The sequence below is a fragment of the Lynx canadensis genome, chromosome A3, assembly GCF_007474595.2.
Source record: "Lynx canadensis isolate LIC74 chromosome A3, mLynCan4.pri.v2, whole genome shotgun sequence".
Classification (NCBI taxonomy): domain Eukaryota; kingdom Metazoa; phylum Chordata; class Mammalia; order Carnivora; family Felidae; genus Lynx; species Lynx canadensis.
The window spans coordinates 37,636,830-37,654,149 of NC_044305.1; the positions used below are offsets into that span (position 1 = coordinate 37,636,830).

Sequence of the window (17,320 nt, forward strand, 5' to 3'; positions counted from 1 at the left end):
TAGGAGGCCATGTAGCAAGTAAGCCCAAATCAGCCAAACCCAAGGCAGATCTGCAGAGCCTCCCAGCCAACCCATAGATTATTAAACAAAAGTACATGTTTATTTTAAGTCACTGAGGTTTTGTGCATATTATTTTATGCAGCATTATTATGGCCATAGATTACTGATCCAAAGCTTACCAACAGTCCTATGAAGTAGACATGTTTTGTTTTGTTTTGTTTTGTTTTGTTTTGTTTTAACAGATGTGAAAACAGGAGACATTAAATGACTTGGTCAAGATTACACATTAAACATTTGATTGGAACTCAGGAATGTCTAACTCTAAGGTTTTAATTGCTACACTTTGCTGTTTTGCTTTTGCTGGATACTTGCTATTTATTTCTCACTAACTAATGGATTTTAGTGAATAATTTGACCATATTGTCACCTTCCTTAAGATGATATACCTCCACGCAATTTTATGTTTTGAAGGGTCTAGGATTTTGTAATCAAGTAAATGTTGGATATACAAAACACTCAATGGGGAGAGAGTGTCAGTAAGTATGACAGAGAGAAGACATCAAAGGAAAGGCAAGTGCAAATATTACCCTAAAAGAGAGAAGGCAGACAAGGCTTGGAGTGGAATGATGTGGAAAGTGAGTCCATCAGGGAGTACCTGGTCCTGTTGGTAGTTTGAGTCTGCAGCAGGTGTAGGTCTTTGAGGTTCAGGATTTTGCATCTCCCTTCTAGAGTTAAATAACAAAAATTCAATTCTAAATATCTGATTGGCTTTATTGAATGATTCATGAATCAGGCAGCATCCCATCTAGCAATAGAAAGGAGTTCCAAAGAGCTAAAGAAAGGGAAAGGTGTTTAAAGGCAGGGACAGAGTGGGAAAGGAAATTATTAGTGAAGAATGCTTTGTTTTTGGCAAGGTTGCCCTCCTACTGGGAATGGAAGGAGTCTATCAGTGGATTACATCTTTGTGTTGACAAAGAAATTCCAGGTTGGCTGGTTAAAGATCATATTTCTGGGAGAAGCTGAAGCTGCAGTTAGGTTTTAAGTCTTGGTGGGGTTTAGCATAAGTGACTCCATTTTGGGCCTGGTGTCTCCTTTTCTAACACTAGGAAAACATATATCCTTAATTTGCTTTGTCTGTTCTTTGAATAATGTGACCATAAATGACTGATGTTTATGTGGCTTATAGAGTCTGTCTCATGCGTATCTTTAAAGCCATACCTCATAGACTGCCTGCTGCCAGGGTGAGGACCTGGTATCTATATTCAATCAGAGGCCTCTGCTGTATTTATCCAGCTGGTTTTGAAAACAAAGGAAACTACATGCAAGGGTGAGGTCAGTCATCAAGCCTGGGCCTCCTGAGGCGCCAGCTCTTCTATATCTGTCCCGTCAGTGTGGCAGGGAGACACGGGCCTCATTCCCATTAGTGTTAATGGAGCCAATCGTATGAATCCACCACATATCTATGTGTATTCTCTCATGTTTTGATATCTTAATGCATGAAATTACATCTCTAGGGAAAGGCTTGCCTCTTAAGTGCTCCCAATTCCCATTAATGATAATGGAAAAGAGACACACACGCACACCCACTATTGCTCAGAAAAGTAGGCAAAATATGGAAGATGATTAGGTTTCAGGATTGTCACAGGAGACTTGAAGAAGCTGCAGGGAGGTTCTAAAGTGATCCTTTTTTTGCAGGCTTAGTTAAGCATTATTAAACATAGACAGTTTCTCAGAACTGTCAACAGATAATTGACTACAGTCTCTTCTCCAGGAGGAAGGTGCTGATGTCTGTACATATTTGGGAGTACCCTTTGGGTTGTGGGGTATGTTTTTGAGGAACTGGAGGGGAGAGGGTGCTAGAGGAGCTCCAGATTCTCCCATGAGCATGCTGGGATAGATCAGCGGGAGGATAATGTGGGGGCTTCTTACTCTTCCCAGGGGGTGGGAAGAAGGGACTTGGAGGCTACAGACTGCTCTGTCCTGGAGTGAGGGGAGATCCTTGCCTGGACTTTCTTTTGGAAGATGCTGTTCTACATTTTAGGAAAAGCAAGATAAGGGATTCTGGCCATACTCTGCCCTTTTCTCTTTGTAGACAGGACATTGATATAGGTTCTTTGAGGTTACTAAAGAGGTGTAATTGTACAATTTAGAGATAAGGCCACATGATCAGATTACAAATTAACATGAAAATCGGCCAACTCTTATTTACTCTGTCAGCAAGTTTGGCTGCTACTTCTTCTGTTGCACCAGAATTGTGTCCTTTTGCTGACTTCCTGTAGTTTAGGAAATGACTTGTCTGGAATCAGTCACACAGGGAAGCAGCACAGTATTGTCACTTGCTGGTGGGATTGGAAAGGTGCTGGGAAGGACCCTTAAGTAATTTCAGTCGAGACCACAGTGTCTGAAATTCTGTTACATTCATTCCTTTGGTGTGAATTCTCACTCTTTTTTTCTTTTTTCTTTTCTTTTCTTTTTTTTAAACATAGAGCAAAAGAGTGTGGGAGACATAATATGTTCTGCAGTTAACACCCATGAGGGAATAATTTCATCAGAGAGCAACCAGATGTGATTCACTGGGGGCTAAGGATGCTTCAAGGGGGAGGAGAAAATGTGAAGGAAAGAGAAGAAACAGAGGGGAATGTGGAATGGGACCAAGATGAGCCTGTATCCTCACAGAGACTTTGAGAGGACAGAAAGGGTAAATGTGTTGTTGAGCTGGGTATACACTATAGAATACATTCCTTCTGTGGCCAGTTTTTCTCTCCTTTCTTTGGAGTGAGCATTACAGAACTACTCTAAGACACAGTTGGAAGCTATGGACCTTCTTCTAAGAAACATGTGCGCGCGCACGCGCGCACATACACACACACACACACACACACGCACACACACAAGCTCACACACGTTTTCATGGAGTTTTCAGTGTTCACAGATTCCCTGACATCCACCCATGGGCCCCAAGTTCAGGGAGATGGCCAAACTAGAACAGCGAAAGGTCAGAGCTCCAGTATGCATTAGATCATGGACAACAGTGGTCTAGGGCCTCTCATTTCTGACAGTCCCGTATAGAAGGTGAGTTTTTGCTAACAATGAGACTGTAAATAGACCTATTGAGACTAGTGGAAATACTCAAATATTCTGATATGAGTTACAGTGCTGCCAGGTGTGTGGGTAAGGATGAGCTTTAGGTTGATAGATGTACATAGTCACGCAGAATGATTTTAGGAAGTATTCCAACACTTCCACCGTCCATCTTTTTTTAAAAATAATTTTTTTTTCAATGTTTATTTACTTTTTTTGGGACAGAGAGAGACAGAGCATGAACGGGGGAGGGGCAGAGAGAGAGGGAGACACAGAATCGGAAACAGGCTCCAGGCTCTGAGCCATCAGCCCAGAGCCTGACGCGGGGCTCGAACTCACGGACCGCGAGATCAGGACCTGGCTGAAGTTGGACGCTTAACCGACTGCGCCACCCAGGCGCCCCTTCCACCGTCCATCTTATACACAAACTTAACATTCACACTCACTCTACCTGTCTTCTTCCATGAGTGTTATATCAGAATCCCTCAAACAGGGAAGAAACAGTAGGTCTTTAACAACATTCCATTAGTGAAATACCAACTAATCCTCTTTGTGCTTACCTGTCCCTCAATTGCTCTAGTTTTCTGAAAGAAAAGTACCATGTTGAAATAGTACCCACTGCCCCCAGATCATTCTTCTTTCCAACGTTTTTGCCAGCAAATGACAGGCCTCCGTATTGTACCTTTAGGAGCAGAAATAGGAGATAATTCTACTTTTAAAGCTTTGAGAGGACAAAAATACAGTTATTAAATCCTTCATTTCATGGCTCCTCAGAAATAAGCAAAATCTCTGCCATATGAGACTAAAGGGGCTAATTTTTAATGGTTAACTGTCATGTATTAGGAGGAAGTTCCTTGAAAGTGAGCAAATGCGGTTTCCTTGATCAAATTATATGCATTCTTAAGTTTGCAACGCACAGATGACTGTGACCTCAGTTACTACAGTAAGAACTTATCTGGTTTTAGCTCCATGTCTCTAAAATAATAATAATAATAATAATAATAATAATAATAATAAATTCCCTTGTAAAGTGGGTAGATCAGAGAGACTAGCATCTTAACTGCTTTATTTTCTAAATTTTGCAAGTCATTATTTAATTCTAGATCACGACAAGCCCTAAACTATCCATATATTTGTCATTAGTATAATCACACCCTGGAAAATCAGACTGTAGTTGCTAGTGTCCTCCCCTCACGATTTAGTCCCACCATTTCAGCCTGACCATTTGCTCTGAGTGATAGAGAAGGGTACAGCTGAGATAAGGACCCCTGTCCACAAATTCATTGCTCTTAACTGTGCGCACAAAGGACTGTGTCTGACAACCCACTTTGTAAATGACCACTGCAGAGCTCTGATTATTCCTGTGGCAGTGATAGGTAGAATGAGAGGCTTTTGACTTCACCCAATTTGTGAAAGAATTGGTCACCATTGAATTCTTGCTTTGTGAATGTTTCCTAACTCAATAGGGACTCTTTACTGAGGATGCTTCATCATGTGCCACTGAGGTGGGGGCCTCCTGCAGGTCATTCTTGGTTACCTGGCATAGATCACCCTCAGGTATCCTCTTTTGAACATCACTCCAAACTCCTGGTTACTAAACATAAATGCCAGCAAGTGCTCATGGGCTAGATGCAATTCTGGAAGATAGGCTGGCTAAGAATATAGGGTACCTCTCTTCTTAAAGTTCAAGTCACTTTCATAAGAAAGGTATCTATTCAGGGAGATAACTGGTTAGAAAATTAAATTCAGCAGTTTCTCTGCCAGTCACCCCCTCCTTGCTTGGCTTCAGATGTGGAGAAATGCCCCATGGTGCATAGTAAACCATAGGATTTGGATGGCCTGTAGAGGTAGGTTATGAACATCTAGATGTTCTAGATATAAACATCTAATGGTTATAGCACAAATGTGATCTGTTAGCTTCCAGCAAATCTCCCTTGGGCACCACCTGTCAACTTTGCTCTCCACGAACAGTGGTCAAGTATGCAGGAGAAAATGGCAATCAAAGATCTATAGTTCTGTACACCTGGTATTACTAGTTGTAGGTCAACTTAACCTTGGAAAAGGGTCCTCAAGAGACCATGTCCAATACAAGTGAAGCTTGCAATACTAGACAGGGTTGCAAAATGTCCATATTTTTATAATGAGTTTGCTCCTGCAAATCACACTGCTCTTTGATAATAAGAACCTGATGCCTTATAGTTCCTTATGCATTTTGTGTCTACACTCAGATCCAGTGCTGTGGGCCAGTGGTGAGAAGCCAGAGTATGTGTCCAAGTTAATGAGCTTGCACTGGCTTCTCCTCAACAACATCGTGCTCATGATATTTCCCACTGTATCCTCCTTAGGTAAAGTTTGGCACCACAGGGTGGTGGGTCACAGAGAAGATATTAAACAATCTGCCAATATACAAACTAAATGACATTTCAGAAAGTCCCAGGAAAATTTATGGGAACTTGTAAATTCACCTAATTCGGGACCAAGAGTGCCAGAGAAATACCCAAGCTGATAAACTGTCAGCTTTCTCTGTTTGTTGCTGTAAGCACAACTCTGAACACCCTCCCTTCTGACTTTGTGCTTTAAGCTAGAAAGAAGAAGCTGTATTAGAATTGTATCTAAACTAAGACCTATTAGGTTCTAAATGAGATTGTGAGGGATTCACCTAGGACTAAAAACACACACTGGAGCTTGGGGGTTACTTTATGCTGCCCAGATACCGCTGCACTGGGCTCTATTTTGCCTCGTCTTAAATCTTCTAGCCTAAGTCAAGGTCACTGTCTTTTAGACCCTTGTAGATACGGGTTAACATTTATCAGTCAGCAGAGGTAGGTGAAACTGTGATAACAGATAATTCTGGAATTTTAGTGCCTAAATACAGCAAAGGTGGTGTATTTCTTGCTTAGGCAATGCCCTCTGAGTGTCCCAGAAATCCTTCAGGACCACTGTTCTCCAGACAGTAACGTGGCAGTCCAGGCTGATGGGGCACCACTAACTATTAGCTGCAGTGTCAGGAGCAAGCAGCCTCCTTGTTCAACAGTCATGGGAAGAGACACTAGAGAAATGTGAGGTCTTTCACTGCTCCACACGCATCTCTGTCCACTGTCCAGAAACAGCCAAATATCACCACCCACAGCAACAGGGTAGGGATATTTCATCTTCCCATGCTCCTACAACCAGATCTGGGTGAGCACCAGAAGTCTCTGTAATGGCATTTATAATCCCAAAGTAGCATTTTAACTCAAGCTAGAAAAATATCTAGCTTTCAGCTTTTAATTCTTCCTCCTCCTGTTATAACCCCTGGGGTGCTGCATTGGCACAGAGGAAGAAAGAAAAGGCGCTGCATTTCCTTTTGTTGGTGATAAACAGGAGGGCCCAATGGCTGGTGTGTCCGGGTCACGATTTATTGGTTTAGCTAGATCTGCTGCAATGCTGCATTCTTCCAGGACACTCAGCAACACAGCGGGTCTTTTAAAGAATCCCAACTGGCTCCCACACTGAATAGGAGAGAAGGGAAACGCAGCACCCCAAGGAGCTCTGGTTGAAATGGAAATCTGCTCCGGCTGAAAATAGAACCCTCATGGGGGTTGTCTTTAAAAAAGAACGGCAGGGCCCAGTAGTTCTGGGTGACATATGTTGAATCATTTAAATTTTGTTTCTTTCCACACAGTTTAGTTAGAAAGTGAACGGGCTTGAAATAGTAAAAAATAACACAGAAAATAGAACTTGAACTCAAAAAGACAGCTCAGGAATTTCTTTCAGACCAAGGCAGCCACAGGATTTGTCAGTTCAGGCCATTTTCCTTTATCCCTCTCTGGCTCCTGGAATATGATTTTCTAAAACTCTTTTAAATGACAGTCCTATAATATCCCACACTATTATTGTCCCCCGTCTCTCCTGACTCATCCAGTTATCCTCTCTGGAAATGCATATCTAACATTTTCTATCTGTTCTTTCTATCTATAGGACATTCAAGGTCCTCTTTCAAAGCTCTCAACTCCCCAAGGCTTTCTCTGCGTGTGCTTTGTGCTGTGCAATTATCACTTGTAAAATACTGTCCTTTTCTCTAGGAGCTCCTCTATGTGGTTGAGAACTTAATCACACACTGGCTCCTTCAGTATGTGTTGCAAGTGTTTTAGTCCTGTCTTCCTAGAGAGGTCAATTGGCCCTTGATGTACCATTTCTCTTTGAGACTCAAAACACCACCTTGATGTAATTCCATGCTCAGTAGCTATTTGTTGGTTGACTGCATAATCATACCCCACTCATTCAGATTGGGACAATGTGATTTTTCTGAGGCAGGTGCATTATACATGAGTATGCTCTCTGGCCATCCTTCATGGTGTGGTCTCATCCATCCACTTCCAAATGACTGCTGGGGCTGAGTCCACATCAGAGCCCAAGGGTAAGCCATGCTTTGTGCTGTTCCTACTGCTCTCTGTGTGGGGAAACCCCTGCCTTGCTGTCTCTGGGACATTGGAGAGTTCTGTAGGTAGGATTATTATTCTTACTTTTTCACTCCTTCCTAAAACATAGTTATATTTCCATGCTCCTTTGCCATGTGATTTTTGCCTCCCTGCCCTGTTCATTTTGGGTTCATACAGCTTGTTTTGGCCAATGGAGATTAGCAGGTGTATCATGTGCACAGGACTTAAATATGCTCTGTAGTTAGTTTAGCCTCTTTTGCTCTACTGTTTCTCTTACGAAGAACTTGTATTTGTGTTAATCTGGTTTCAAAATTATGAAAACACATGGAGCTGAGTCCAGCCCAGCCCACCCGAACCAGGTAAACCCAACCAAGAGTAGCCAAACCACAGCTGACCTTTAGAGAAGAATAAGAAAAGTAGGCATTGGTTGTTGTAAACCACTGAGATTTAGGGGGTTGTTGTTACAAATCATCGTCACGGTAAAAATTTAATAGAGGAAGAGGCTGGGTGGTAAGGCATCCAGGATGTGGAGCCCACAAAGGTAAACTGATAGTAAAAGAGTGGCTGCTGGCCTGGGGGAAGGAAAAAGGAAGACACTAGAAGAAAGCAGGGTATTATTGCTGAAAAGGCACCAGATAAAAGAGCATGTCCTCCTGAGAATGACCAGGTGGGATGGCTGCCCTGCGGCATTGTATCTTCTAGTGACAATCTTCCCTGTTTACAGACATTCTCCTTGCTGTCACAGTGGCAACCTGCTTCAGATCCCAATATATTCCGAGGATAAATGGTACAGAGTAATGGTTAAGAGAATGAGTTTTGTAGCCCAGCTCTCTAGGCTTCATTCTTGGCTCCACTGCTTTACTGGCTGTGGCAGGTTATTTAGCCTCTTTGGGGCTCAGTTTCCCTATCTAGAAAATGAGACTAGTACTAAAGTGTATGTATCTCATGAAATCATTGTGAGGATTAAATGTTTTAATATGTATGGAGTGCCCAAGATAGGACCAGGAGCTTAGTAAATGCTCAATAAGTTTTAGCTATTATTATCACTATCATTATTATTATTTCAATGAAAGTGAGGGCACAGAACCCCATTCCACTCTGCTGAGTACCCTGTGGGGAATTCAGATGGATACATGAAGACATGGCCACCACTCTAAATGAATTTGTGTAATCCAAAATGGGAGATAATAATATACGTGTATTTACTATTCTTTATAGTAAGTATTATCCCCCAGTACTCCATAAGGCACATATGCTTTGAGCCCACACTTATTGAGAGCTCCTTTGGTCCAATACTAAGACAAAGATGGAAAATAAAACATGAATTTAAAATAGAGATATGAACAAAGGGCTATGAGAATGCAGAAGGGAGAGCAATTGCAAATGTGTGGGGAAGATGGAAGGCCTCCATAGGAGATACGAGACTGAGATTAGATCAAAGAATGCTCTCACAGAGGAAAACAGTCAAGGACGAGGACTTCCAGTCAGAAGAAGCTTCTGTAATGACTTGAGGAATGGCAATTATTATAGACTTGGGGGACTGTGATGAAGCATGGTGATATAATCATCCTTATCATCATCCTATATATTCTGCATTATAATTTCCTTTTAGGGGCAGGGGGCAAATGAAGAAATTGCACCTGAGAGAGGTCAGCAAATTTTCCTGATCTCACACAATGCATTTTGGAGTTAGGTGAGAACCTGGGGTCTTTCTGACCCCACATTTTGTCACAGATAGTAGAAAATATGGAAGGAATACCAATTTAGGGTCATATTTGGAGGGTTTTGAAGGTCAAAAAGAAGTTTGATCTGTAATTGGTAGTCAACAGGGGACCTTAAAACAGAGAGGGGCAGCACTTAACTGTGCTTGTTTTAGGCATATCATTTTATGTGCCGTGGGCCAAGTGATCAGAGAGGGAGCATTTGAGAAGCAGGAAGCCACTTTAGAAGTATCAGTAGTGGTCTAGGGGCCAGGTCATTGATGGTGTGCTGGAATGGATTCCATTTTGTTCATCTGGCAGGGAATCATTTTGGTATTGATATATTTGTACTGAGGTACCGATATATTTGCCCCTATTTTTTTAAAAAAACATCTTAATTGTAAATAACTTTTTATCTGGAAACCTACAGAAAAGATGCAGGAATACCCAGATTTATCTTTTGTTGACATTTTGACTTAATTTGTTTATTTGTAATTTTTCCTCTCTTTCTAAATATGCATATGCATACATACACATATACATAAATTGATTTTTTGTAAATCATTAGGGAGTATGTTACATATATTATGCCTCTTTACCCCTAAATTCTTAAGTATAGATTTCATAAGGATAAAGACATTCTTTAATTTTTTTTTTTACATTTATTTATTTTTGAGAGACAGAGTGAGACAGAGTGCAAGCAGGGGAGGGGCAGAGAGAGAAGGAAACACAGATTCTGAATCAGGTTCCAGGCTCTGAGCTGTCAGCACAGAGCCTAATGCAGGGCTCGAACTCATGAACCATGAGATCATGACCTGAGCCGAAGTCAGATGCTCAACTGACTGTCATATCTCTTTAGTTTTCCTTAATCTGGAACTGTTCCTCAGCCTGTCTTTTCAGTTATGAAATTGACAGTTTTGAGTAACTCAAGTGCCTCCTTTTAATGGAATAGTCTTTATTTGGGGATTTCTGAGAGTTCTTTGTCCCTAGTTTGAGGTTATACGTTCTCAGCTGGAATACTGCATGGAGGATGTTGTGTGCTTGTGAAGACATCACATTCAGAGGCATACTATGTCCTTTAGCCCCTCATTAGTCATGTTGATTTTGATCAACCAAAGTATCGTCCAAGCTTTTCTTCATCAAGGGGTTTCCCAGTTTCCTTACAGTATAGTCAATATACTTCATTTGCAACTAGTAAAACAGTTTGTCAAAGACGCTTAAGACCATGCAACCATCTTGCTCCTCATCAAAATTTCTCCATGAATTTAGCATCCTTTGATAATTCTTGCCTGATCCTGTCTTTGTTATGATAGTTGCAAAATAATGATATTCCAACTATAGTTCATATGCTGCATCTGCAGCCAGTAATCAGCATTCTTTTTGAGCAAGAGCCTCCCTTTCCCCCTGTTTATTTATTGATTTGTCTAGCTATTTTTGGTATAGACTCAAAGATTACCTTCCGTAAATATTTTGGTGCTCAAATTGTCCTAGATTTGGCCAGCAAGTGCTCCTTCAAACTAGTTCCTGTGTCCTTGTGATATAACCCCATTTTTTTCCTTTGGAATACTTTTTAAAACTTTCTTGTTTAACGAACAATCCTTGCATAGACTATTTTCTATGGTCATGTTCCAAAAACCTCACAAATTCGTGAAGTAATCAAATCCAACTACTGCCTTCATTGATTCTTTGTTATAAGCAAGGAAGCTATGACCCTGACTTTTCCTGAAAATCATTCACTCTTGCTTATCAACCACACAGAGCTCATCTAAAAGTTCTTCTTACAGATAGTCTGGGTTGATTCAGAATTTCAGCACCAAAGCCTAGGTACTTATTCAATTCTTATTCTATGTCTGGGCTCAGATGCTTCCTGTTATTTGAGATCAATGGATGGTTAAGCTAAAATGTTATCAGGCAACAAAGATCATGACTCAGATTCAGACAAGAGTATATTCTGACCATGACACTCTGTGGAGAAGACAGAAGTTGGGTTAAAAACAGGAAGTTTCAGAGGGCTTGACACTCTCTTGGCAGTATTCTTGCTATCTCAAAGACCTTGGTCCAAGATGTCCCCCTTAGAGATGTGAGTTGGAACATATTCTCTTTTAGCTCATCCTCATTAGGGGAGACAAGGGAAATTTAAAGAAATAATGAGTTATCAAAATATACTTTATTTGTAATACCCTAGAATATATTTAGTTATCTGTGGTGGACAACCAAACTTGTAGGCAGTGGGCAGTGATGGTACCCCACGTAGGTTCCTTGTATTAGGATGGTACACACATGCCCAGCTGCTGTGAATGTTAACTAAAGGCTCACACCTGCTCTCTTCTCTAGAGAATTGCTTTAAGCTACTAGGAGCCTTCATACCCAAGATATTAGGCTTATCTCACTGGCCTAGGACTGCCTGAAGCTGAGGACTGATGAATTCAGGGGTACAAAAAGTTGATCCCTTTGCTTAATATTGGGACCAACTCTGTGATGCAATTCATGTTCAAAAGATTCCCATGGGATCAAGCCTGAGGTTGAACTCCAGAAGAACCCACAGTCTTGCTTAGCTAGTTTCCTTATCCCACTGATTCCTTCTTTTACTCACAGATTTCTCCCAAGAGTACTCTCAGTAAATCATGTGCTTGGGACCCAAATTCTTGTCTCAGTTTCTGCTTTTATTGAATTCAATGTAAAGAACTCAGCTAAATTAATATGAGAAATGTTTTAAAGTTACAGTCTCATACATGATTTTCAAAGTAGGCAGAAATGTATATTTTTGACATGAATCATTTGACAAAAAGAAAAAAATCTTTAAAACCATCTCATAATATCCTAGTACCAATATATTTTTTGACAACATTACCATCTTCCAGTAATACTGGTTTGAAATCTCAAAACTATCTTTGACTCTTTTCCCACTGACTTGCCTCTAGTCATCCTCCACTTCTTCAGGTTCTTAAATACCTCTAGTCAAGAACCTCATAATGTCTCTCTGACACGTTCTGCTCACTGACGTTTTTGCCTGCTCCATTCTGCTTCCCCATTTCCCACAATATCCACCATGTAGGTAACTTTCTCTATCAGGCAAGGCCCAAAGTGGTCTAAGTTGGTCTCCCCTTCATCTTTCTGGGCCCACTGGTCTATGAGGTCAGTTGCTCTCTTTATATTCAAATAATACATTGCAAAGATACTTCATATATTCTTACCTTCCTTGTTTTTGAACTTGCTTTTCCCTCTCTCAGGATTTTTCTCCCCATCTCTGCTTCTTAAAATGCTACCTATAAAAATCCAGTTTAAATGCTTCTTCCCTAGCAAAGCCTTCTAAGATTCCCTGAATCAAAACCAACTTTTCTTTTTCCCATATTCCCATGGGCCACTATTTATTTCTCTAGTAAGGAAACTTCCCATATGCCCATATGCTTGTCTTTTAATTACTGATGAATACATCTAACTTTTCCACTGTACTATATAAGGTGCCTGAGGAAAATAACTACCTTATTTCCTTCCCTCTACTCACATCTCTCCAGTCTGCCCTCCTTCTGATCTTTTTAGCTTATCCAGCTTGCCTGCATTTTGCATGGTCCACAAAAGACAGCTGCAAGAAACAATGTCTGCTCTAGGTAATGCCCCAATCATTCCTGGTGGACACACCTGCACCTTGATGCTTGATTTTGGGGCTATGTGCCCCAGTCTTGCTTTTTTTCTGCTTCTTGCCCCTTCTCATTTAGTGACACTACTGCTTGTCCTTTTGAATTTTGTATTTGGGTTCTAGTTTGGCTCTGGAGTCATTTCAATATTCCTTGCTGCAGCCTTGAATAAGTGTTGCTTTTCCCAAAGCACATACCTGTTGAGGATTCTGGAGCCCTTGGAACTACTCTGCCCTGTTTGATTTCCATAAGCACTCAGTTTATCAACTAGGAGTCATAAAGAACCAAGAGGCTGGTCCATGGGTAGGTCTTGCAGCCAATTAATGTGACACCCTCCCCCACTGGGTAGACTCTGGCTCAAATTAAAGCCATTACCTTTTATGATTGTTTGGTAGATTCAAGTCTTAGTTCATACCTTTAACTCTCTTTCCTTTCCCCAAGCTCAGGACACATACAAGTTCTCTTGGAGAGTGATGGCGGCCATGGTCAGGAGTTCAAAATCATCAGCACGAGAGATTTTAGCAAGGGGTGGATGGAGTGTCCCAGTTCTCCTTGGAGTCAGTGTACTCGGTTGTACTTAGGCTTTTGCTGATTCATTGGAAAATGTACATGCAGTTCTCTGTTCCTACTTTAGTAGTTTTTAACACCATTTTCCATATTGTCTGAGTTGGCCCCTAAATGGATATTTCTAAGTGAAAGTGTGTTATCAGTTGCACTATGAAAATGTTAGTTGTAGCTGTTTTAGCAATTGGTATTTGAAGGCAGGAAAAGGAGTTCATCTTGGCTGTTCCTCTCTTCTTAAAATTGAGCAGCTCTGACCTCTGACACTTAATTGTGTTCATAATTACAGCAAGAGAGAGGGAGAATTAAAACTAAAATTCAAGCAATTACATGTGCAGGGGCAAAAGTGGCTATTATGTTCAACTGCACAGTCCATTTTCATTTTAGCTAAGATGGCTGTTAAGAAGAAAATCTGAGATCCAGGAGGTGGGGGCAGGGCCTACATATGAAAATATTGACCTCATAGTCCCCTGAATGTGTTGTTAATTCTTTCAGCCCCAAATAAATGTCTTCAATAGGAGTATAATGTGTGAGGCATGATGTATTTCTGTGCCTTTACAGAAAGACAAGATTTATCCTTAATAAATGTTTCTAGATTTTTGACATTTGATTTATTATATAATCATATCTTAGGTACAGTTATCAGAAGGCTAAAAATGTCTCCTCATTATCCAAATGCAAAAACTACGTCTAGTTAGAACCAGCCAAATTAGAGGACAGAATTTATAACTGATGGAGTCTTAGTAACATGTTGTAATAATAATAATAAAAAAAAGAAAACATTCCCAATTGAAAGGGACCTGCCTCTCTCACTCCTATTGTGGATAATGTTCTGTTTTGTTGATTTGCTCATTCATTCATCTGTTTGTTAATGCATTTTTGAAATTATCCCTTTTCAAGCTAATTTTATTGTGGAATAATCACAGATTCACAGGAAGTTGCTAAGAAATGTACAGGAAGATTCTGTGCACTCTTCATCCAGCCTTCCCCAGCGTTTGCATCTTGCATAACTGTTGTGTGATATCAAAATCTGGAGATCAATATTGGTATAATTCACAAAGCTTATTCAGAGTTCATCAACAATGCTTGTTCTTGTGTGTGTGTGCACACGCATATGTGTGTTTAACTCTGTGCAGTTTCTCACTAGTGTAGCTCTATGTAACCACCACCATAATCAAAATACAGAAAAACTCTTATCCCCTTATGACTCCCTCATGTTATCCTTTTATAGCCATACCCACCCTCTCCCTCATACCCAGTCCCTATCACCCACTAACCTGTTCTCCATTGCTCTAATTAAGTTATTTCAGCAATATTATATAAATTGAATCATGAAGTATATATCTTTTTGAGATTGGCTGTTTTCATTCAGCATGACTTGCTTGAGGTTTATCCAAGGTTTTCTGTATATTAATAATTTGTGCCTTTTTATTATTGAGTGGTTTGATTAGTATGGATGTACCATGATTTGTTCAACCATCCACCCTTTGAAGGGCATTGAAAGACAGACATTTATTTAAGAATTTATGTGTATGTATTTTAGCTGAATGGTTTACTAACATTAGACATGAAGAGATTAAGCTCAGAGCTAGCTGATTATGGACTAGCATTTGATCACCAGGAGTACTGGTTTTAAATAGAGAGAATCAGGATGAGGCAGCCTTCTGGGTTACTTCATGCTGAAAGGCATGATCACGACTTCTCCTGGGTATTTGTGGATGCTACTTAGAAGAGCAAAAGAGAACCAGACATAAGATTTGAGGCACTAAATTTAAACCTGAGGCCCCCAATTTATAGGATGGTTGTAGATTTAGCTGTATACTTTCCCACTTTTGCCATGCGTATGAATCACCTAGAGATCCTGTGGAAATGCTGATTCTAATTCAGAAGGTCTGATTGAGCCTGAGATCCTGCAGTTTTAACAAGCTCTCAGGTGATTCTGATATTGCTGGTCCACGGACCTCTCTTTGAGCAGCATTGGACAAGATGATTCCTGAGATTACCTTATAACTTAACATACTTTTTCTTGCTTCCTTTAGACAAGTTTATAGGCCAAAGAGTGAAAAGGCTGGGGACAGAAGGCTAAATGGTAGGGATTCAGTTACCCAAGATGTGCCATTGGGAGAATTAGGGGGCCAGGTTCACAGCCAGACTGCTCCACAGGGGCTAACGTGATATTGACAAAACAGAAATTCATTTAGCTCCTTCAGGACCACAGCTTTGGCTCCTGTGCGCAGCCAAGGCCAGGAGCATGCTTGGTGGGACTTGGTGAGTCTCTGAGGTAACTGGCTCCTTCCCTCCCTTACTCTTCTGCTGTTGAGCAGCTGACAACACCTTAACAAGGAAGAATTTTCTTCTCGTTTCATTTTGTCATCATGCATGAAGGGAGTAGACTTATTCTAGGTCATTTTAATAGAGCACAATTAGGTCCAGAGGGTTGGAGATTTGAGTTCAAAATAATGATAATTTTGATGATTGTTGCTGTCAAAGTTACAGGCTTGCTTGTGAAGTGATGAGCTCCCTGCCATGACAGGCATGAAGCACAGAGCAAGATGATGGTTTATTGGGTCTATATAAGGATTGTGTGGGAGGATGGCCCAGATCAGGGGTCAGCCAACTTTTTTTTTTTCCTGTTTAGGGCCAGATAGTAAGTATTTGAGACTTTTGGGCCAAATGGTCTTTGTTACAACTACTTGACTTTGCTGTTGTAACCCCCGAAGCAGCCACAGGCAACATTTAAATGAATAAGAATGCCTGCAACCTAATAAAACATTATTAATGGACACTGAAATTTTAATTTCATATAATTTTCATGTGTCACAGAATATTGTTCATCCTTTGATTTTTTTTCCCTACCATTTAAAGATGTGCAAGACATTCTCAGCTCACAGGCTATACAGAAACATCATGGTAGGCTGCTTTTGGCTTGTGGACCTTAGTTTGCTAACTTCTGGCCTACATGAGCCTTAAAATGTCAGGAGCCTGGAGGTGTGAGGATTCTGGGCTTGCTTAGAATACTCTGGAAGGTGGCTTCCACTAGCCGAGAAAAAGGACTTGTCTTCCATGGGTAAATTCTTGCCTTCCACAAGTAAATGTGTTTCAGAGGGATGGATGTTTCACTGAATCTCACCCTGCTGGAAGTGTTTGCTTCTTCCTGAGAGAATGGGGGTCTTTCCTGACAACGTTTTCCTTTCTCTGACTCCAAACGGTAGATTCAGTGCACAGCCCCACCTTAGATGGTTTCACCTTTGTAAGTCGACAGGAGTTCTTTCATCTGGTTTCATCTAGAGAGCAAGCTGATTGTGTGTATGGACAGCAACCCTTTGGAATAATCTCAGGCTTTGTTAAGACTTCTGAGGCTGACCTTCGTGGTGGTGTTCTGAGTTATTGTAATTGGCTGTTAATGCGTACCATGGTTCTTGGGTGGGCCTCCTGCAGCACCAGCTTCCTGTGCTTTCTGCTTCAGATATCGACATCTGCCCCTCCCATCTGATACTCCAGTATTTCCTGGGTGGATAATTTAAATGACCATCTTCCTGACTGAAGGCTATCTTTTGTCTTGACCTTTCCACTGCCTTTATCTCATCAGTGAATTTTCTTGGATCAGACCCAGAGGGAAGAAAATGATGTGATCCCTTATTACAGAAGAAGAAATGGAAAAGGCACAGAGAAGGCCTTCTCTGAGGTCAATGAGAAGTCCATGGCTGAACCAGAATGAACACACACAGGTACACAGTTTTCAAGCTCTGTTGGTCCTTTGACTTTATGTATAATCCCTATTCTCTTCAGAAATCTATGTACATTTTGTGGATTTAAATGGCTGCATTTCCAAGTATGACACTTGCATTACAAGACCATGAAATTGACTCAGGACTATAAAATACTAAACAGGAAAAAGGAGAAGGAGAAAAAAGAGAAGAAG

The 17,320-nt window shown here is 40.8% G+C and overlaps 1 long non-coding RNA gene across 1 annotated transcript in view; it reads left to right on the forward strand.

Moving 5' to 3' along the window:
* The window catches only part of LOC116738002, a 204,337-nt gene extending 187,305 nt beyond the window's left edge, over positions 1-17,032 (forward strand). Inside the window, exon 3 of the long non-coding RNA XR_004343469.1 lies at positions 16,988-17,032. This is a non-coding gene — a long non-coding RNA (uncharacterized LOC116738002). The remainder of the gene's footprint in view (positions 1-16,987) is intronic.
* The last annotated feature ends 288 nt before the right edge of the window (positions 17,033-17,320 follow it).